The 23459-nt window shown below is 40.8% G+C and overlaps 1 long non-coding RNA gene across 2 annotated transcripts; it reads left to right on the top strand.

Moving 5' to 3' along the window:
* The first annotated feature begins 693 nt into the window (after nucleotides 1–693).
* Nucleotides 694–15038, top strand: LOC110219402 (uncharacterized). Of its 2 annotated transcripts, XR_002327616.2 has the most exons (4): nucleotides 694–838; nucleotides 9498–9590; nucleotides 11687–11727; nucleotides 14420–15038. It is a non-coding gene; the product is annotated as an uncharacterized LOC110219402 (long non-coding RNA). The 2 variants fall into 2 exon arrangements; XR_013486869.1 differs by having other exon boundaries at nucleotides 11687–15038.
* The last annotated feature ends 8421 nt before the right edge of the window (nucleotides 15039–23459 follow it).

The raw sequence follows: 23459 nt of genomic DNA, 5'->3' as shown, positions 1-23459 counted from the left end.
CCCCTCTATGTAAAAAAAAAAAAATCACAAAAAATTTCAGAAGGGGCAGCTACATGGCACAGTGGATAGAGAGCTGGCCCTGGAGTCATGAGCACCTGAATTCAAATCCGACTCCAGGTACTTTAGCTGTGTGATTCTGGGCAAGTCACTTAACTTCTGTTTACAGAGAGAGAGAGACAGAGACAGAGAGAGAGAGAGACAGAGAGACAGAGACAGACAGACAGAGAGAGAGAGAGAGACAGACAGACAGACAGACAGACAGATTTGGACTCGGAGTCAACAAGTCAGGACATCTAAGTACTCCTACAGCTTCTGCCACTCCTAACTGGCCAAGCCACTTTTTTTGTAATCACAGTTTCCTTATCTGTAAAATGAAGTTAGGCTAGATAATCTCTAAGATCCCTACCACTTCTATGGCTATTTTTTATGTTACTGGTTTTTAATTCTGCAAAACCCTAATATAAAAAGATAGTTGTGGGTGAAATTCCTAAAAGCATATTTAGAAATTGTGGTTTCATTTATTTTTTTATTTTTCAAAAATTCTCTCTTTTTATTGTGAATTTGACAAACATTAAAAAAAATTTCCATAAACAAAGATCAGTCTAAGAGGATTGTATCTGGTCACTGTTGTATTTTTTAAAAGAGAGGAAGTAACAAAGGGAACTAGTATTTAGGAACTGATTCTGACCAACAAGAAAGAACTAGCTGATGAAGTAGAAATGGTGGGATCTTTGGGGTTCTAGCAACTCAGTTTGATAAATAAGAAGATGGAAAACTGAACATATGGAAGCTGTACCTGGGAATTTGGAAGAGCAGTTATTAGGAAATCCAGAGGAAGGTTAGTTAAAACCCCATAACCTAAAACTGCATGGAGGAAGTAAGCCCGAGAGGGAGAAGAAGCTTTCAAAAATGAAATTCTGAAGCTACAAAGAGAAACCATTCTGATAAGGAAGAGAAGAAACGACTATCTAAAAAGACCACTGTGGATGCCTATTGACCCTCATAGATTCTTAAGACATGTATGTATAGTAGATGGTAGGCAATGTAGGATGAATATGGTAAGTAAGGTAAGTTTTATTTTTCATTTTATAGATGAGGAAACCAAGGCTCAGATAAATGAAATGAATTACTCAGAATCACACAGATAGTAGCTCTTCTGACTCAAAGACCAGTACTTTTTCCGTTATACCATATTAACTCACTATGTAATGGTGATACATATATGTGTGTGTGTGTGTGTGTGTGTGTGTGTATACACATATATAGACACATATACTCATTCACACATATAGAGTCTGGAATATGAGATATACAAATATGTGGGATATCACATATATGGTACATATATCACTATTTCAGGGAATCGAAATAGAACATAGAATATATGAATATATAACATTTCTGTATATATGTGTATGCATACATGTACAACACACCGAAACAGGAATGTGCTGGTAAATGTTTAACAACAAGCTCTTTGGGAGAAAAAAACTTAATGTGCAACATACTTTTAAGTTTAATCTGCATTATTACCATTTTCTCCATCACTTTCCTAAGTCTAGTTCAACAAACTAATAAATCAAGCTCTGGTAGCAGTCGCCAATTTCCTAGGCATAAACGCTCACACTGAAAACTTAATAGATAAAGGCCTAGAGAAACATATGCACTTAGTGTTTTGCTACTGTGCTACAGCTAATATGGTAGCCATATATCCTATGAACAGATGGGAGAGGGCTGGAAGGTGGGACCAAAAACCAAACCAAAGCCAAAACCTATGGGCTTAAGAGGATATAGTGGCTTATGGCCAGTCCTATATACATCATAAGGGAAGGAGCATATAGGATTTTAAGGTGGAAATCCCTAGGCTGTAGTTTGAATAGGATTTCAAGGTGGGGTACAGGGGAGGAAAACCTAGGCTGAGAGGAAGCTAGGATTATAAATCGCATAGCAATTAGGAGATGCTGGTTGATGGCACCCCCTGCCACACACGCAGCTAGAGCATAAAAGTGTCTTTGTTTCATGCATAAAAGAAGGATTGGCACTGGAGATCTGGTCCCTAGGATCCTTCTTGACCCTGTAAAAAGCCTCCTACCAAGGCATCTTCCCATCTTCTCAGATCTGGTGGATTGATTCTCCACTAGATACTGGCTTCATTTGTTAACATGTAAGAAAGCTCTCCATGGAGGAAAAAAAGGAATTCCCTGGGAGGTCTTGGCACTGAGTTCAGCTGAATCAGAACTACCAATATCATCCTGCCCTATGTTTGACAATAGTGCTCTTACAAGACAAGCAAACATTCATTTATAATCTCCTTGCTCCTATTGGGTCAGTCATTTATACCACCCACTACTTGAGGTTACAGTGGCTGCCAGTAGGCCACCCATGAAAGAAAATAATGGCTTAGGTTTACTTGACCTGACTTAAATGCCCAACTGAAATACTACCTCAAATGCCACCTGAAACCTCAGGAGAGGTTAATTGACATTGTGAAAGGCTGCAGAGAGTTCAAAGGATAAGAACTGAGAAAAGGCTATTAGACTTGACAATTAAGAGATCATTGTTACTTTGGAGGGACCAGTTTCAGTTGACTGATAAGGATGGAAGCCAGACTGCCAAGAGTGAAGAAGAGAGCAACAGGGGAGGAAGTGGAGGCACCAGCTGTAGGTGGTATTCTCAAGGAGTTTATCCACAAAAGAGAGGAGAGATATAGGACAATAGTTAATGGGAATGGACCTATCACTAAGATATGCAAAGCCCACTTTGGGAACTGTGACATGCTACATAAATGTTAGCTGCTAGCTGTTTTCAAACACAATCATCCAGGCTTACTACTAGAGGTAAAGCTTCATGTTCTTTCTGTCTCTTCTAACACCGAATCAATCCTGTTGCTCCCTAGCCCACCCCTCTTCTAGTCCATTCTATGGCATCCTTTGAAACCTTTTATCCATTCAAGCAGATTCTTCTACATTTTGAGTTTTCAATAAACATTCCTCTTGTTTCTTTGCTTTAACTGAAACCTGGCTTTCCCCTGAGGATACCAAAACCCTTGCAACCCTCTCCAGTGGAATGTAATGGTCTCCCTCTTCCTCTGAATCAGGGAGGAGAGGTTGGCATATTCCTTTTTCTTGTTGTTCATTCATTTTACAGTCATGTCTGACTCTTCGTGACCTCATTTGGGGTTTTCTTAGCGAAGATACTGGAGTGGTTTGCCATTTCCTTCTCCAGCTCATTTTATGGATGAGAAAACTGAGACAGAGTTAAATGATTTGCCCAGGTTAAGTGTCTGAGGCCAGATTTGAACTCAAGAAGCGAAGTGTTCCTGACTCCAGGCCTAGCACTCTATGTACTAGCTGCCCACTCCTTTCTCTATTTTGCCACTTTTAGACTGTTTCTCCGACACCACCCCTAAATATTCTTTCTTCCTTCAAAGTCCAAGCTATCTGTTCATGCCATCCTCTTCCCATCCTTGTTGCTGTCATCAGTACTTGGTTTAGGGTCTTCTTCTTCTCCATCCTATTCCTATCATCAACATCATCACTTCCACATTGATCTTGATGACTCTTTTTTGGACTCCAAATACCATATGCATGCAGTGTTCATATAAAACACTTTAACATACAGTACTTGAGATGTAATATGCATTGTTCTTGTATAGTAAACATTTTAGAGTATTTGACGTGAACTCTATCATTTGTTTACCATCTTTGCTTCATCTAAGTGCTGGATAAGCAGGCACATATGTGCTATGTGGGTAACAATGTCTCCTCTAACATCCTTAACCACACAGTTTATCAGTCTATTCAATACCAATGACTTCCTTCTCTGCCTTAATTCACTCTGTCACCTATAAGATCCCCAACTTAGCAATTAAATTATTCAACAACAACCTCTTATTTTTCAAGCCCACTTGCCTTCTTGCTTACACTATCAACCCTTTCCCCTTACCTCACTTCTAATCCTATAACCCCTCCGTGCTCTGGTCCCTTTCTCCCATTCTATTTTACTTGTCTCCTCACCTGTCCTTGAACTTGATCTGCCAATATAATGTCTTGCTAGCCACTACCTTCAAATCCTTTACACTCCTGATCTTTCACTGTTCTGGACCTGTGAATCCTCATCCCTGGGTAATTAATACTGTCCAATTTCTCTTTTCCTGCTCCAGAGCTGCTGAGAATAACTGGAGAAAGTCATGAATCCAGTAAGGTTTTATTCAATAGAGACTGATGTTGCATAACCTCACCATGGTCCCTCATGGTCCCTCACCAGCTGTTCAACAATCTATCTATTGTGCTTTGTCTCTCATTTCCCACAGAGACCATTCTAACCCTTTTCATATCTCCCAACGCTCACAACCACATTGCCACACCCCACATCTATAGCACATCACTTAACTTCCTACTTAATGAGGCCATCTGGCAGAAACTCCCTTTATTCCCATCCACCCCCAGCCTCATAGCTTCTCAACCTCACTCTTCTCTTTTCTCTGGTCACAGAGGAAGATGTATTCCTATTCTTCACTTGAGCTAATGCCTCTGCCTGTGACCTCGATCCATCTTTGTTTTGGGTTAGCATCTGCCTAAGAACCACTGGACCTTGCCATCTGAACTGCGAGCTGAAATCTCCTACATGTGTTGTTTTCCATGTTAAGATCATAGACTCACAGACTTAGAGTTAGAGGGGATCCCACATGTCATTGAATCCACACTCTTCATTTTATAGATAAGGAACTACAGTCTCGTGAGATAAAGTGACTTGCCTGTGGTCACATAGCTAATAAGTATCTGAGATGGGATTTGAACCCAGGTCTTCCTGCCTCCAATTACAGCATTCTACCCACTGCATCAGAGCAGCTAGGTGGCACAGTGGATAGAGTGCCGGGCCTGGAGTCAGGAAAACTCATCTTTGTGAGTTCAAATCCAACCTTAGACACTTACTATCTATGTGACCCTGGGTAAGTCACTTAACCCTGTTTGCCTCAGTTCCTCATCTGTAAAATGGGCTGGAGAAGGAAATAGCAAACACTACAGTATCTCTGCCAAGAAAACCTCAAATGGGGTCATGGAGAGTTGGACACAACTGAAATGGCTAAACAATAATAAAAAAAAATAAGTCGCCTCTGGTTAAAATATAGGTTCTCTGAGAGTAGAAACTGTCCTACTTTTCTGTCTGTGTCCCAAGCACTTAGTACAGTCCTCTATACTTAACAGACATTGAATAAATGCTTTATTATTCTTTCATCTTCTGATAAGTACTATGCGATCTTGCTTCAACAATGATATTCTCATTCAGGCTTCTTTAATCTCTCCCTCTCCACTGGCTTTTGCCATTGGCCTGCAAACGTGCTTGGGTCTCCTCGATCTTAAAAAGTCTTTGCATAACCCTTCTATTCCAACCAAATGTGATCACATTTCTCTCCCCTTTGCTACTAAATTGGAAAAAAAATCCATTTACAACCACCACTTATTCTCTCTGTCTTTCTTTTGAAGAGTTTGCATATCATTTCTTTCTTCCTTCCTTCCTTTCTTTCTTTCTTTCTTTCTTTCTTTCTTTCTTTCTTTCTTTCTTTCTTTCTTTCTTTCTTCCTTTTGTAACTTATGAAATAAAACAAGCATTTCCATAACATAGAGTAATAAAAAAGATGATTTCTCATGAAAATGCAAATGTGTTATGTACAACTTGCTATTCATTTTAAACATATAATCAAGTTCTCATGTAAATTTTTTTCTTTCCCTTTTTTCTTCCCCTCTTCCCCATCCTACAGATGGCTACCATTAGATACAAATAAGTAGATAGATAGATAGATAGATAGATAGATAGATAGATAGATAGATATAGATATAGGTAGATGTAGATACATACACACATATATACATATACATACATACATGTATATATACACATATATGTCAAATTATTCTATACATACTTATTTATGCTTACTCTCTTACTCCATCTTCAACCTCTTTCAATCTGGCCCCCTCCTCCCACCTGAGTCTACCAAAATGACCTTCTCAAAGAGAATTCTAAATTGCCACATCCCATGGCCAGTTGTCCTCATCCTACTTGTCACCTCTAGAGTATTTGACACTAATGACCACCCCTTCCTATATACGATCTCTTTCCTAAGTCTCAGTAACAACATATTGTCTTGAACCTCCTCCTGCCTCCCTAACTGTTCTTTCTCTGTCCCCTTTGCTTGCTCTTTCCCCACTTCCTCATTTATTAAAATCTGTGTTCTCCAAACACTTCTGTCCTTGGCTCTCTTCTCTTCTGTCTCTACACTTTCTCTCCCTTGACAATCTCATTCGTTGCCATGGCTCCACTGGCCATATCTAAGCTCCCAAATCTTTATCTATGTTTGTCTTAGTTTCCCCAACTATGAAGTGGGGATGATAATATCACCTCCCTCCCAGGGTTGTTGCGAGGGTCAGATGAGATAGTACAGGGGTGCAGAACCTGTGGCCTCGGCCTCAGGTTTCCAGCCCCTGAGATGGCATTTGTATAAGTGCTTAATGCAATGGTTGGCACATAGTAAGTAAGCACTATATAAATACTAGTTATTATTATTGTTATTTCACCAACCCTAACCTTCTTCTGAGCTCTTGACCCGTATCTCCAATTGCATAAGGGAATTTCTACCTGGATGTCATATTTTCATCTCAAATTCAACATGTATAAGTAAACTTACTATATTTTACTGTAAACTTATACTTCTTTTCAAGATTTTACAGTCTCAGTCAGTGATTATCTCCAGTCAGCAACCTTTCTTGTTTGAAACCATGGTGTTATCTCTGACTCATCTCCCTCACCTCTCATAAGCAATTGGTTAGGTGACCTCAGGAAAATTTCATATTGACTATTTTTTTCAATCTGACAGAAATTTGGATTTGGAGTTTCTCAACCTACAATTGAAGTGGGTTGCTATGTACAAAGGGGCCTTAATTTCAGGCAGGAATGTTACTGAGAAGTAAAAATCAGAGAAGGCACTGGAGAAATTAAGGGGGCCTTAATTTCAGGCAGGAATGTTACTGAGAAGTAAAAATCAGAGAAGGCACTGGGGAAATTAAGGGGGCCTTAATTTCAGGCAGGAATGTTACCAAGAAGCAAAAATTGGAGGAGACATTGGAGAAACAAGAAGAAAAGCTGAGGAGTGATGGTATAGATATCAGAAGCCCATGGAACTGAGAAGCTGGCAGAGGCAGGGCCATTGAGTCCAATGTGACTAAAGAAAAACAGGCTCTGCAGTTGGTACATGGAAATGATCTTATTAGATTCTGGGAGATGATTAGAGAAAACAAAAAAGCTGGTTGGGGGGAAAGACTGCCTTATTCTCCGCACCATCAGTAGCTTGCTAGAGTGGAAACTTCTCAGAGGTTCTGCTGCCCTTGATTTCTCCCTATGGCTAAGAGGGGAAACCCCTCAAAACCAGAGCACAGGTAAGAAGACCATTGGTGATCACAGAATCAAAGGGGGTGCTTTTAAGCATAAGAGTGAAATATGGCTTTGGTGCCCAGAAAAGGGAACAAACATGGGGAACTGAACTCTTCAGACTTAAGGTTACCGTTTGCTAAAATTGGCCCTAGAGTAGCAGATAAGTGGCTTGTCTAGCTGGGGGCTGATGACAGTTAGAAAAAAAGCCAGTTTCACCCAGGAGCTGATGTGTGGTGCAGACTGTACTCTAAAGGAAATGAGGGCAACAAAGCCCCCAGACCTGAGTCATGAGTTCTCCTTGGCACCTTCTCATGTGCCTCACTGCTAGTTTTCTATACGTGTATGCCCATGGACACTGTGCCTATGAACATCTTCTCCATGGACATCGTGCACCCTGGTAGAAGAGTGTGACCTAAGTTTAGGAAGGCTATGATTATGATGGCTTTTGTATTCTTCTTTAAGTGTTTCATGATTGTTAATGGTGCTACCTTGGATGATTTGTTTAAATGAAAAGTACAATATTTGGGGATCAGGAGCTGCAGTTGTGAATAGGTTAAATGTATGTCTCTCTCCACACCAAGAAACCTGAAAGTGAGGTGAAGCCACATGACTGATCCTCTGGGAACCAGGTCTGATGGTGCAATGGATGAAGGGCTGGCACCGGAGTCAGAAAGACCTGAGTTGGGATCCAGCCGCAGACACACACATGATCCTTGGCCTGCCACATAACTTCTGTTTGATTTGGTTTCCTCAACTGTAAAATAGGGAGAATAATTGCACCTACTTCCCAGGATTGTTGTGAGGATTAAATGAGATAATATTTGTAAAAAGTGGTTAGCACAGTCCCTGGTACATAGTACGTACTCTGTAAATGTTTATTCCCCCTCATTCCTCCATCCACTACCTGCTGGAGTGGGTGCAAGTGGGATGAAGAAGCCATCTCTAGCCCAGGAATAGAGAGCTTGGAGAGAAAAAGAGGTTAATGCCACTACCATTCCATCAGCAGGAAAAATGAGGTACTACATGGTCCTGAGGCATTTTGCATAACATAGAGGAGATTCCCCAGCTTGATATCCTATAGAGCTGGGGCCTCCATGAATAGCCAAGTTGAGTGAAGGCTGATTACACTCACATTTTCATTAGAATATTCAGGGGAGTCAGACAGTGGGAAAGAAGCTAGTGTGTTATGGATGAAGCTGGCTATATCTGGTGATGAGCAGAGCACTTGCAGAGAGAGAGAGAGAGAGAGAGAGAGAGAGAGAGAGACAGAGAGAGAGACAGAGACAAAGAGACAGAGAGGAGAAAGAGAGAGAAGAGAGAGGAGAGAGAAACAGAGACAGAGAGAGACAGAGACACGGAGAGATAAAGACAGAGAGAGACAAAGACAGAGATAGAGAAGGGAAAGAGAGAGAGAGAGGAGAGAGAGACACAGAGAGAGACAAAGAGAGAAAGATAGAGAGACCAAGACAGAGATACAGAGAGAGGAGAGAGAGACAGAGACAGAGACAAAGAGATAGAGAGGGGAAAGAGAGAGAGAAGAGAGAGGAGAGAGAAACAGAGACAAAGAGACAGAGACATGGAGAGATAAAGACACAGAGAGAGACAAAGAGAGACAAAGATAGAGGGGGAAAGAGAGAGAGGGGAGAGAGACAGAGAGAGAAAAACAGAGAGATAGAGAGAAGAGAGACAGAGACAGAGAGATACAGAGAGAGAGGAGAGAGAGAGAGAGAAGTCGTTCAGTTGTGGTGGCAGCAGTCTTGGGGCCTCCCTTTCTCCCCATGTCTTCATTATGGTGACTGGGGTGCATTCACAAGTTTCTGTATCTGAGTTCCTGACACATTTTGTTCTAGATCTCACGTACAGAAGACACCAAGGATCATGTGCATGTCTGAGGCTGGATTCCAATGCTAAAAATGCATTTCAGATCCAACCTAACTGAATTGAGCTAATTCTAGATTAAACTATTCTTAGAGTATTTCATGTATTTAACTTCTTTTAAAATATTTTTTCACTTCTTTTTTTTTCACTTTATATTTGTTATATGTATCTGTGCATGAACTTATTAGGCAGCTACGTGGCATGGTGGATAGAACACTGGGCCTAGAGTCAGGAAGACCTGAGATGAAATCCAGCCTCAGATACTAGCTGTGTGACCCTAGGTAAGTCACTTAACCTCTGCCTGCCTCAGTTCTCTCAACTGTAAAGTGGAGGGAATGGCAGTACCTACCTCCAAGTGTTGTTGCGAGGCTCATATGAAATGATATTTTGAAAGTGCTTACCACAGTGCTACTTTATATCTTTCTTGTTGTCTCCCCTGTTAGACTGTAAATTCTTTGAAATTAAGGATTATTTTATTCTTTGTATTTGTGTTTCCTGTACCTAGTACAATGCCAAAGCAAACACTTAATAAGTAAGTGATTGTTGATGGATTAATTGGTTGATGGTAGACATTGGTACCATGATGCCCCCAGGCAGTAACAAAGTTCCCTCCATTGAATGTTGCATAAAACTTGTGCTTCCCTTAATGCACTTACCATCGCAGCTCTCTGTGTATGTCATGTTCCCTCATCAGACTGTAAACTCCATGAAATCCTGTCTCATCTAAACCTATTTAACATATGGTAGGAAGCTTTGTTGTTTAGTGATTCTTTTTAGTCTTGTCCAAGTCTTTGTGCCCCATTTCTTGGCAGAGATATTAGAGTTGTTTGCCATTTCTTTCTCTAACCCATTTTACAAATAAGGAAAATGAGGCAAACAGGGTTAAATGACTTGCCCAGGGACACACAGCTAGTAAGCTACTGAGGCTGGATTTGGACTTGGGTTGCCTTGACTCTAGACCGGGTGCTTCAGGTAGACAATGGTCAGGAATTAAACACAAAGGGGATGAAATGGGACTGAATCACATTTAGAAAATCATACAATGTTTTCTAGGACCTTAAGAGCATCTCAGACATAAAAGCCCATCACTTCGATGCCAATATTTGCCTGTTGATGTTCTCTGGCTGTGAATCATGGAATGCTATGATCTTGGAAAATTTCACATTAAAAATAGTGTAATAAGTAGAAAATAGGCTTCAACATGTTACAAATGACAAGTTATCCAGAAGAGGCATAAATGTTCCAAATCACAATATTAAAAGAAATACACATGAAAACAGTTCTGAGGCTCCATCATCAGCTTAGGGGGAAACAAGGAAAGTAGCCCTTGTTGGGGGGCTGTGAAAAACAGACACACTAACTCACCGTTTTGGGGAAGCTCTGAGTTGGTCCAACCAAAAAGTAACTTGGTGATAGACTTCCAAAGTCACTGTGTGCCTAGCCCTTTGATACAATGATGCCAGTTCTATGTATATACCCTAAAGAAGTCAAAGAGAGGGCCAAAGGACTCACGTGTACATGAATGTTTATATCAGCACTTTTTTTTGGTTACGGTATAAAGACAGATCAAGAGATCAAGAGATCCTGGAGCACCCTTGCCAACTAACAGGGCCCTAATTCAATCCTAGGTGTCCTTGACTCCAAAGAAGGGGCAATTGAGTTCTTCCTGTACTTTCTGACTCATATTCATTTCTGAAGCTTCAGAGAAAACCTCTTAAAGCTTAGAATAGATTCATATCTAGGATTTTCCCAAAGTGGATTAATAGTGTTTCTTCTAGAAAGGTATTCAATACACAAAGCAGCTGTGGCATAGGACAGCTTTTAATTTCCCTTACCACAAAAGAAACACTTTTTTTTAAAGGCACATTGTAGTGGAAAATATGTACTGTTATGTGATCCTTTGATATCTCTTAGCCTCCATTTTGTGGCCTGGGGTTCATCTTGTAACTCTGACTTGTGACAGTTTTAATTCACTGTGGAAACTTTCTAGCTGCCTTGCTGATCCTCCCCACTCCCCAACCACACATGCACATATCTTGGTCTTCTCTGACTGTGTATATTGATAAGCAACCATCCCCTACCCTGCTTCTTAGTATAAGGTGATCAGACCATCTCCTACCCTGTTTCTTGGCATTGGGCCATCGTTGTCAAGATGACCAAGATTGAAACCTTGGGTGAGCTTTTGTTTATTCTGTACCTAGAGATGGGAACCATCACTGTGTGAATGGCAGAAGGGACATCCTTGAAGACCCCTATTAAAACACCATTCAGATTCTTAGTCAGTGGAGGAGTAATCACTAAGAGGCCCTTGACAACACAGCTGTCTCCTACCCTCAGCTGATGCATGCGGGTGACCTCTTTTTTTTTTTCCCCGTAGGTAATACCTAATTGCCTGAGTGGGACCCTGCCTTCCTCCAGGTATTCCTCCTTTCTCCCCTTTCTTATTAGGTTTCACTACTTGCACAGCTGGCCTCTGTGTCCTGTTTACTTTCACCACTGACCTCTGGTCGTGGTGTCAATGTGCCACTATTAGAGCTTCTTGTAATAACTACCCACCGGATGGGTAATAAAGTGAGCTGGTGCTCCACTTAACTCATTGGTCACTGACCAAAGCTGGGACTAAGTTTCCTGGCAGATCTGAGGCTGGAGAGGGAAAGGAAGCACCAGTGCTACCTCTGTTTTCTCTAGAGAATGCAACGGCTGAGTCACTAAACCTCGTGCTTCAGTTAGTATGTAATTGTTTCCACTTAGATCCACGAATCACTGGGACTAGGACTCTCGGCAGCCTTGTGTCTTGGTTTTTTGTTTGTTTGTTTGTTTTTGTCTAGGCAATGGGGCTAAATGACTTGCCCAGGGTCACACAGCTAGTAAGTTTTATGTGTCTGAGGCTGGATTTGAATTCAGGTCCTCCTGAATCTAGGGCCAGTGCTCTATCCACTGCACCACCCAGCTGCCCTAGCAGCCTTGCCTTTTGGTCAAGATATCTTCCCTTCATTGTAGAGTGCAAGGGCTGGGACCTGAACACTGTGCCTCAATAACAGGGAATTTCCTTCCAGCAGTGCCTTTTAGGTTCATGAGCCACTGAGCAGGGCTAGGAACAGAATTTGGGGATTTGATGTCTATGTCCCAGTGGTAGGGAGTTCCTCCCCTACTGTCATCAATGCAAGGATTCCTAGCCAATACACACATAAATGTGAATTGATTGACAAATATTTAAAACATGATACCCATCATTTCCAATGTACTCTTCTTGTTGTTTAATTATTTTTCAATCGTGCCTGAATCTTTGTGACCCCTTTTGGGGTTTTCTTGGTAAAGATAATGGAGTGGTTTGTCATTTCCTTCTCCAGCTCATTTTACAGACGAAGAAACAGAGGTAAACAGTGTTAAGTGACTTGCCCAGGGTCACACAGTTAGTTAAGTACCTGAGTTCAAATTTGACCTCCAGACCTGGTGCTCTATCCACTGTGCCATCTAGCTGCCCTACATATTAAAACATGAATCACTATATGGTACTACTGTATAGGCATTTCATTTTCACCTTGGATCAATACTGTCCAAACAACTTGAGAATGCTTTATAGCTTCTGGCTGGCCAGTCATGTACAAATGATCTTTCTGTCAGAGGTTATCTTCTCTTCTATAAAGAGTATGGTTGAAAAAAAAAACCCCCACCACCTTGTGGAAAGCACCTGGACCCACCAACTTTTAACCTCTTGAACTAACAAGGTTACCACTAGAAACCAGGCTGGCAACAACCATCTTAGCACCACTGTTCAGTCATCTGTGATCAAGGAAAGAACACAGCATGGAAAAGCAGATAGAACATTGAAATACTGCCTCAGGCTCACCTAGAAAAGCAACATCCTCTCACTGACACATATAAATGGTTCCCATAACTCTTGGAAAGGAGGAAAAAGAGATCCTCTCACTACCTGGAAGTCTGATGAAGAGCTCAAACTCCATATGCTCCTGAGAAAGAGTGGAATCACTCCTCTTAAATTCTACTAAGTGGATGGCTCCTCCTGGCTCAAGGGCCAATCCTCTTTGTAACAGCCTCTTTTCTCTTGCCATTTTAGTCAACCAAGAGAGCACTGCAAGATTGCTGCATCACCTCAAAGCACAAAGCCTTCAGCATTGAACTGAAGTACATACCTCTTTGGAAGTGTTGCAGGGCCTAGATCCATCCCTATACATGCTCCATGGGATAGCACCCCTAGGCTTCAATCTGATAGATTGGGAGCTCCCTTGAACTACTCTCATTATAGTAACAAATAACCAGAAGTAAAATGGTTGCCAATTACATGAAGTGGTATTTCATTACAATTATGGTATATGATGTCACAAGAAACAAAGAATAGAATGGTTTCAGAGCAACCTAGGGTAACATGTATTAAAATTTTATCTTCTTCTGGTTCCCCTCACCACCTTCCCACATCAAGTCAGTGTAAGCAGCCGGTATAAAGGGGCAATAGCAGGAAATAGATTTGCAAAGGGAAAACTGAAAGTCACATACAAACTTTCCCAAAGATGAAAGGAGCATAATTTACAAATTATATCATATATTGGCCAAAATTCATGTCCTGGAAATATGTGCTGAATCAGGGGAAGCCATCTAGGTGTTGCTTGTCAAGGTTTATGGCCTGTGATATGTAAATTCCAGACAAAGTCCAGATTTTTGTAGTCTGAGACCAGTAGAACATCAAAATGATGCTGATAACTGAGATGTAACTCTAAAGTTTCATGATAACTTTGATGTGGTGTGGATGTGTGAATGAATTAACACCAATGTGGCACAGAAAGGAGTTGGTCAGTGTCCCTAAAAAAATCCTATAAAAATGAGACTCCAAACTCCTGACCCATCCCCCACACCCTTCCATCCTCTAAGAGTGTACGCTATTGAGTGCTACCAACTCCAGCGTGTGGTTATGAGACTTAGCCCCTCTCCATTCCTCTTCCTCGAACGGCCTGCCTCCTTTTACCAATACATTCCCCTACATAGTCTGCCTCTGTATCCCCACTTTTTATCACCTGTCACTGTATTTCCTGTGCTGTTCACTCTTATGCCCATTGTGGTTACTAAAATGCAATTGTTGCCTCATTTCCCACAGCCAATCATGATCTTTCCTGGTGTGTACCCAAAGAACCAGGTATGACTGCCTGTATTTCATTGAATTATCAATTCAACTTGTATGAACTGATGCAGAGTGAAGTTTGCAGAAAAAAAAGAGAACAGTATCTACAATGACTATAACAACGTAGTAGAAAGCAACTTTAAAAAGGTTAAGAATTCTGATGAACAAAATATCAACCATAACTTCGGAAGACTGGTGACAAAACGTGCTTCCCCACTTCTTGGCAGAGAGGTGATAGACCAGAGGTGCAAAATGAGGCATATATCTTAGGAAAGGCAATGTGTGGGTTTGTTTTGACTTGATTTTACATATTTGCCTAAAGGAAGAGCTTCTATTTAGGAAGGGAGGCATCTAAAAGTTGGGAAGGGTGTTGGTAGACAGTGGTAGACAGTTGGTAGATAGTCATAGAAAAAAAAAACCCAAAGAATGAAAGAAAAGAGCATCGATGAAACATTGAAAAATATATAGAAGAAAGCAGAAGGAAGCTCGGGAGAGAACCAGACAAGCAGGGTGGTTTGGGAACTCTTGTTTTAAATGTAATATGTACTTTAAAAAACAAATTGTATGTAATAGAAATTCATAGTTTCACATCCAATCCTCTTTTTTTCTAGTCTTTGTGTGTTGAAGTGTTCATATTTCTAGAATTTGTTAATACATAATAAAATAAATAATGATAAAATTCAAATCTTAAAAAGAAGAGTCATAAAATATATAATTAAATGTATACCAGATCAGAAAAGGAGTGAAATAGTCATGTAGAAAGAATGAAAAATGTCAAATGGTCCATCCAAATGGTACCTCCACGATATCAATTTGTATCATGTGTCAGCCAATTGTTACTAGATTAACAAAGAACATGATAATGCATTGGGTACACAGAATGAGAAGGAAAAGAGGGGTTGTGGGCTATACTAATGCAATCTCTGATATGCCGATGTCCTCCAAGTTACGTTTAATCTAGCAATGAGAGCTGAATTATTAACACAGAACAACCCAAATACAAACAAGAATCCACTCCATAGTATAAGCCCAAGTGAAGACCTTCATTGAGGAGAAACTGACTATGCTATTGGATAACTCTAATTGATAGTAAGGTTTTCCTTACCTTGGGCCTGATTCTATCTCTTTGAAATTTTCACCCATTACCCCTATTCTACCATCTGAGGCCAAACAGAACACATCTAATCCTTCTACCACAGGACAGCCCAAAAAATACTTAACCTAACAGTTACCACTTTCCTCTCTGCCATCCAAATATCACATCCTCATTTCCCTCAATTGATCCTTGTATGGCATATACTTGAGACATTTCACCATCCAGGTTGCCTTCTTCATGATGTCCTCCAAGCTGTCAATGTCTTTTGTAAAAATGTGGCTCTCAGACCTGAATATCATCACTGTCACTGTCATCATCATCATCATCATCATCATCATCATCATCATCATCATCCTTAGAATGTTGTTGGTTGTCCTTTTTGAAGAGGATCAATGACATCATGGGGTAATGTCTTGACTCATGGGTGAATTGGATTTAAATGAGGTAGAGTTGTGCAATGTCACCAGCCTCATTCTCTGTCCCTGAGTCATCAAAATCCAGTGGCAAGACATAAGTCAGGATGATTGGTGATGGTTGGGATGCAGTGGATGACCTTGGCATCTTTGATGTTTGACCAAGCTCTAAGTGTTCCATAGAGCCTACTTCTGCCATCTTCATTGTCATTGGAACAAATTGTTCTCATCCACCCATTCTGCCTGGAGGAGTCTTCACATGCTTAGGGCAGACATCTCCTAACTCCCCAGTGAGTTTGAGACCTATCAGTTACCCTCAACTTGGTTTAGCCTGTTTGCCAAGGTTTTACTGGGTTGTGGCCACTGAGCATGCTAGAGATTCATGGAACCACAGGTGAGAGTTGAGTGAAAGGTGGACATCACACCAGCCCCAGAGTCAGGAGGACCTGAGTTCAAATCTGACCTCAGACACTTAACACTCTCTGGCTGTATGACTCTAGGCAAGTCACTTAACCCCAATTGCCTCACAAAAAAAAAAAAAGGTGGACATCAAAGGATGAGCAGTCCTGAAAAAGACTTGGCAAGCCCTCACACCAGAGGTGCTATTCCTTCCTGGCCACCCCCTACACCACTAGCATGTATATAGTGCTTTACATTTTGCCAGGCACTTTACATATATTACCTGATTTGATCCTCACAACAGCCCTGTGAGGTAGGTGTTATCATTATTCCCATTTTATAGTTCAGGAAACTGAGGCAGAGGGAAGTTAAGTGACTTGCTGAGGGTCACCCAGCTAGTAAATGCCTGAAACAGAATTTGAACCCAGGACTTCTTGACTCCAAGTCTGGTGTTCTATGAACTGTACCACCTACTCCAGATAACTATTTACTTAAATTACAAAGCATTATCTCGGAATATAAAACTGTAGACTTTAGAGGAGTAGGTGGTGCCCCTCTCATTTCGATGGAAGAGACCTCAAGCTCCAGCTCAAACCTGAGCAAAGATACATTCTACAACATCCATAACAAGCGGTCATCCTATCTTTCCTTCAAGTATACTCACCTCCTAAAGCTACCCATTCCACTTCTGGAGAGTTTTAATTGTTAGGAAATTTTTCTGTATATCTAGAGGAAATCTTCTGTTCTTCAATTTTCACCCAGCATTCTTAGCTAGGCCCTTTAGGGACAACCAAACCAAGTGTAATACTCTATCCTGAATGACAGCCCTTCAAATATGTGAAGACAGCTGCTATGACATACTCCCTTCCCCTAAATCTTTTCTCCAGGCTAAACAGCACCAGTTTTTTAACCAATATTTATGTCAAGTCAAAAAAACATTTATTAAGCACTTACTACCTTGTACCAGCCCCTGCTAAGTGCTAGGAATACAAATCTAAGCAGAAAGAATGAGTCTCTGCCTTCAAGGAGCCTACATTCCAATGGGGGAAGATAATACATGAAAGGAAGATGGAAGGGGGAGGGGTAGAGGAGCAGAGAAGGAAGAGAAGGTGGCTGTATCAGCACCCACTAGGGAAAATCTGAAGAGTCAGGAGTGAAGCGCAGACAGTAGAAAAAAGTGGCTGACCTACCTGAACGATCCCCTTAAAATGGAGTTTGTGGGAGGAACTGACCAATTGGTCAAAGAGGCCCCAGGGATAGAGTGTACATACAGAGTGAGGAGATGCTGTGGCATAGTAGAGAAAGTCCAGAGAGTCAGGAGGGGACCCTGGAGAAGAATGCAGATATGACGTAACATTAATGGACTAGATCATATCTGTCTGGAGGACAGCAATTCCTACTAACTTCCTAAACACCCATGTGGAAATCATGTATCATTTTTCTGGATACCTGAGGATCCCAAGAGTCAGGGCTCACAAATTATCTTCCAGTCTCTGGCTGCCTCTGAGATGCCTTGCACAAAACTTTACTGTGGTCAGCTACAAGAAAGCTGCATGACCACCAGGGTAGGGAAGCATTGCTGGTACTTAGCCATTCAATCCTCCTAAAGGGCATAAAATTCTTGGTGACCAGAGAAGGCAGAGTTAAGAGTTACTTAGATTTCAGGAGCTATATCCTACTAGAGGTCACTGCTTCATCCAGGTTTTTCAGGGCTTAGGGCAGGAAGACCATGCAGGGGACCATTGAGCAGGGTTTTGTCCACCATCTCTGAGGGAGGTACTGAATGCATGGATCACCCGACATATCCAATAATCAATCCTACTATTAATTGTCAGTGGAGAGAATCTGTGACCTCACTACTTCCCAGACAGCTATTCTGAGGGCTAAGATAATGATGTATTACCAGTCTTACATATCCACCCCTAAGGTAAGCCTAAATGGTTGGCAAACACAGCCACAACCCAAGGTGCCACTGTTCTCTTTGTGACAGCCACATAATGCTTAGAAGGGTGTAAATAGTTTTGTGCTAATCTTGCAAGTCTAAGCCTACAAAACAATTGCAAATAATTACATTTTCCATTCAATCCATTAGCGAGTAAAATAAACATTGCAATACTTACTCCAGATGAGCAAAGACTCAAGGGGGATATTTTAACTGTCTTCAAGTATGTGAAAGGTTATTATGAAGGAAGGAATTCGACTTGTTTTACTTGGTCCCAGAGGGCAGAACTAGGAACAGAGGGAAGAAGTTAAGGGGAGAGAAATGTAGTCTTTGTGTAGGGAAGAACTTACTGCCAATTAGAATTATCATGAAGGGGAATGGGAAGCCTTGGGAATGGATTCCCCCAACCAGAGGGCTTCAAACAAAGGTTATATAACCCTTTCTGACCTATGTTATCTACAGACCTCTCGGTCAGGTATAAATCGGACTTGATAGTCACTGAGATTCCTTTAAATGAATATTTTCAATTCTCTCATACACACGATATTTCTATTTTTCTGTCTATGCATTTATGTACATATACATGTATGTATCTATCTATCCATGCACATATGTATCTGTCTATGAATCCATCGATGTATGCATGCATGTATGTGTGTGTATGTATGCATGCATATATGCATTTCTATGTGCATGTGCCTATCTATGGATCCATGTATGTATGTAAAGGTCATGTGTGTATTCCTAATCAAAATACAGCATATCCAGAAGAAAGTAGGTTTATCCAGGGGGTAGGGGCTCAGAGCAAAGTTCTGACTGGGGATCTCCCTATCTCCATATTCCCCTAACATCTATCGTTGTTCATCTTTCAAAGAGGGCCAACCCCACACTGAGAGACAGAACTGAGGGATAGAAGTTCTCAGACTCTCTGGTAACCACAGAGAACACAACACTTACTCAATGGTTGCATGCCAGCAGCATATATACAAACTGGTTAAGTAAGCTCGGAACTCTCAACAAGTGCCCGTCAGTGCCACCCAGTGTTTAAACCTGTGGCACCTATGTTACAGGGTTGTTTTGAGTAACTAGTGAGATAATGTATGTAAATTGTTTTGTTAACTTTAAGAAGCTAATTAAATATTAGGTATTTATAATTATTAGCTATCTACCCTAGATTTTGTTTAGTAGCATAGGTACCATCATCATAGGACAACTGCCTTTAGAAATGGGGAGAAGAAGAGAAATTAAATAGGGAGAATTATCTTGAAATTGAGACTTCATGTCTGGGAACCTATTTGGATACACATAGTGAGACATTACTTGAAGTAGGAAGGGAAGGGAAAAGCGACAACTGAAGCCAACATGGCTTGCGTGAGAATTTTCTCTTCCCCATCTCTGACAATTTGTGTAATTGCTCACTCATTTCCAACCCTGACCATTGTCTCTGCCTCCCTCCACTTCTACCCTGCTCTATCCCATTAGAAGGTACCAGGAGAGAGATCTCAAAGACAGAATGTTAAAAAAAAAAAAAGTACCATCCTCAAATTCTTGAGATACACTTTTCAAAAACAGCATGATAAACACATCAAAAATATGTTTGAGTAATACAAGCAACAATAAAGGTATTTATACAGATCTTTGGAGTTCTAAAGTGGTCTCATTTGATACCTACTTTTGCATCTTAGAATCCCTACCTTCCGTGAGGCTCACAGCTCAACATCATGTCATCAGTATGAGGAGACAGGGTTCAAACTCTAGCCCTCTGACTCCCTATTTTAGTGCCATTTTCACTATTAAGATTGTTGGTCAGGGCAGCTAGGTGGTGCAGTGGATACAGCACCAGCCCTGGAGTCAGGAGGACATGAGTTCAAATCCAGCCTCAGACATACAATACTTCCTAGCTGTGTGACTCTGAGCAAGTCCCTTAACCCCAAATGCCACACTAAAAAAAAAAAGATTGTTGGGGGGGCCATTGATCTAAAGCCAGGGCAAACTGTAGAGTCTCCCATCTTACAGATGAGGAAACTGAGGCCCAGAAAAATTAAGTGACTTGTCCAAGATCACCCAGGGAATAAGGCATGGGTCCTCTGACTCCAAATCCAGCAATTCTTGTGCCTCTGGCCTTGGCACTAAACTTGTTGGTGAAGATACAATGAAGGACGAGATACGGTTCCTTGCTCAGGCTCTAAATGAGGATGAAACTGTAGACTCTGCTAGCACAGCCATAAGCTTCTCTCTATATGCTCTCACCATCACCTATCTCACCTTCTCCATCTCAAACCCCAAAGAGGGACTTGGAAATATGTGTTAACCTGGCAAAGGAAAGTGGGATTTCCAGGCAAATCTTTGGATGAGGGCTGTGTGAAGTGAACATGAAAAGGTGACAGTCCATAGGTCATTCTAACCCAATCCAACAAGTATTTCTTTAAAATGCTTATGCATAAGGCACTGTTCTGGATGGCTGTGTTAGATGTTGGGTATACAAAGATAGTGGCAACTACGTGGTGGAGTAGATAGGGTGCAGGGCTTAAAGTCAGGAAGACCTGAGTTCAACTCTGGCCTCAGACACTTACTAGCTGTGTGACCCTGGGCAAGTCACTTTACCCTCTTTGCCTCAGTTTCCTCATCTGCAAAATGACCTGGAGAAGGAAATGGAAAACCACTCCAGTATCTTTGCCAAGAAAATTCTCAATGGGTCACAAAGAGTCAGATATGATTCAAAACAACTCAACAGCAACATACAAAGACAAAAACTAGTAAAAGCAGGTTACGATGTTTTACTGAGGTGATAAACATTCTTTGTCTCTACTGGTCAGTTCTTATGGTGCTGGGCTGCTGGCAAGAATTTCCCAGGTGTGACTCAAGCCACTGCTGCTCCCTCTTTTTCATTGCAAAAGTGTTAATGCCACCCAAGTCAGTAGTGGCTGGGCCTTTGGGGAATCCCTTCTGAGTGCATTTATTACCTCTGCCCCCACAGTGAAGACTCTACCTCTGGTGGGTCTACTGCAAAGAACTGAAGCTTAAGTTCCAATTCATAAGTTAACATACAGCCTTGCATCTGGGTGTTTTCAAACTAACCAGTAGAGGAAAACAACACACAACCAACTTCCTCAGTGCGAGGGTGGACCTCAAAAACCACATCTCGGCACTGTTGCAAAAATAACCCCCATATGGCTATGGAAATTATAAACCTGCTCTTGGCATCATGCAGAGTTTACACTTTGACTTCATTCACAAGGTGAGCTGACTTGTGAGCTTGTGGCTGTTTTTCAATTTGTTTTCGCCAAGATGAACTCCAAGATTCTGGGAAGAACAGACCAGTGCTTGTGATAGATTCACTGCTTAGATTCTAAAGGGAAAGACTTCATGAACTTCTGCGAGGAGGGGATCACATGGTTATTTTGACAAGTTGGAAGATCCTGAACACATTTTGAAAGATTTTTTAAAAGGGGGGCTGTCATTCTGGAAGCAATTTGGAACAGTACCTAAAAAGCTATTAAACTGTACATACCCTCTAACTTGGTACTGCTGCTATTCGGTCTATACCTCAAAGAGTTCAGAGAAAGAGGAAAAGGACCCATATATACAAAACTATTTGTTACAACCTTTCTGTGGTAGCAAACAATTGGAAACCAAGGGAGTGCCCTTCAATTGGGGAATGGTTGAACAAGTTATGGTATTTGAATGTCCTGTAAGAAATGATGAAGGGGCTGGTTTCAGAGAAACCTGGGCAGACTTTTATGAACTGATGCAAAGTGAAGTGAGCAGAACCAGGAGGAAAAGTATACAATAATAACAAAATTATAAAGACAAACAACTCTGAAAGACTTAGGAACTCGATAGACACAATGACCAACCATATTTCCAGAGGACTCATGCTACTCACCTCCTGGTAGAAAGCTAATGGACTCACAGATTTTTTGGACAATGCATATTTGGAATGAGTTTTATTTTTCCTGCTTTCTCAATGGGTAGGACAGGGTTAATGAGAGGGAAAGAATTCAGAAACAAAAATGATTGTATTACTGTTATTATAACATCATCATCATCATAACTTCACACTTTTAGACATTGAAAGCTCCTACTATTTTTTCTAACGTGAATTATTGTTAAGACACATCGCTCCATTCTGCTGCATTTCAGTTAATTATTTTCAAGCTAAGGGTAGGAGTTTAACACTTATCCTTTTAAAAATTTAATCTTATTAGTTTGGGCCAACATTCTAACCAATCAAGAGTTTTTAAAGTGCTCAATAAATATTTGTTGATTTGATTAGGCACTTGATTTTCCTCTCTCATTCACCCACACTATACTTGAAAGATTTCGAATCCCTAAGCATTTAGCACACAGAGAAATTTGGCAAGGCTGGGAGCACACTTTGCAATCAAACGTGGTTTGCAGAAAGAACTTCAGCTTGAAACTCCCTTTATGGGGAGGCTGAAGACTGAACAATCAGTGCTCCTCTGGGATCTCTGAGTTTATTTGGTCCAACTGCATCACAGAAACACAGAATTTCAGAGGAAAAAACATTGGTATCTATCTAGTCCAACCCATTCCCTTGCTACAAAACACCTACAAATGTTCTAGGCCAGGCCTAGGTTGGGCTGGTACAGTAATTCAGGCTGAGGAGTAAAATGTAAAAAATTCATCAATCATAAAATTCAATAAAAATAAATTTATTTCACATTAGAGATTCAAAAGGATAGAATTAGTAATTATTAATTCCAATGAATGCTTTCCTTCTCTATCCTTGCATTCATCGTGGCAACTTGGGGTCAGAAAGCAGTACCACAAGGCAGTTAGAATTCTTTTTATCTTTTATTTTGTACTTAATAGTATTTAATTTTTTTCCATTTACATATAAAGATAGTTTTCAACATTCATTTTTGTAGGATTTTTGAGTTCCAAATTTTTCTCCCTCCCCCTCCCCAAGACAGCAAGCAACCTGATGGAGGTTATGCATGTATAATCATATTAAAAATGTTTCCACATTAGTCATATTGTAAAAGAAAAATCAGAACAAAAGGGAAAAACCATGAAAAAGAAGAAACAAAAAACAACAAAAAAGTGAAAATAGTCTGCTTTAATCTGCGTTCAGACTCCTAAGTTCTTTCTCTGGACATGGATAGCATTTTTCCATCATGAGTCCTTTGGAATTGTCTTGAA

Source organism: Phascolarctos cinereus, unplaced genomic scaffold (assembly GCF_003287225.1).
Source record: "Phascolarctos cinereus isolate Bilbo 61053 unplaced genomic scaffold, phaCin_HiC Scaffold_5;HRSCAF=322, whole genome shotgun sequence".
NCBI lineage: Eukaryota > Metazoa > Chordata > Mammalia > Diprotodontia > Phascolarctidae > Phascolarctos > Phascolarctos cinereus.
Note: the sequence above shows the minus strand (reverse complement) of the source record. Positions and strands in the feature narration are given on the sequence as shown.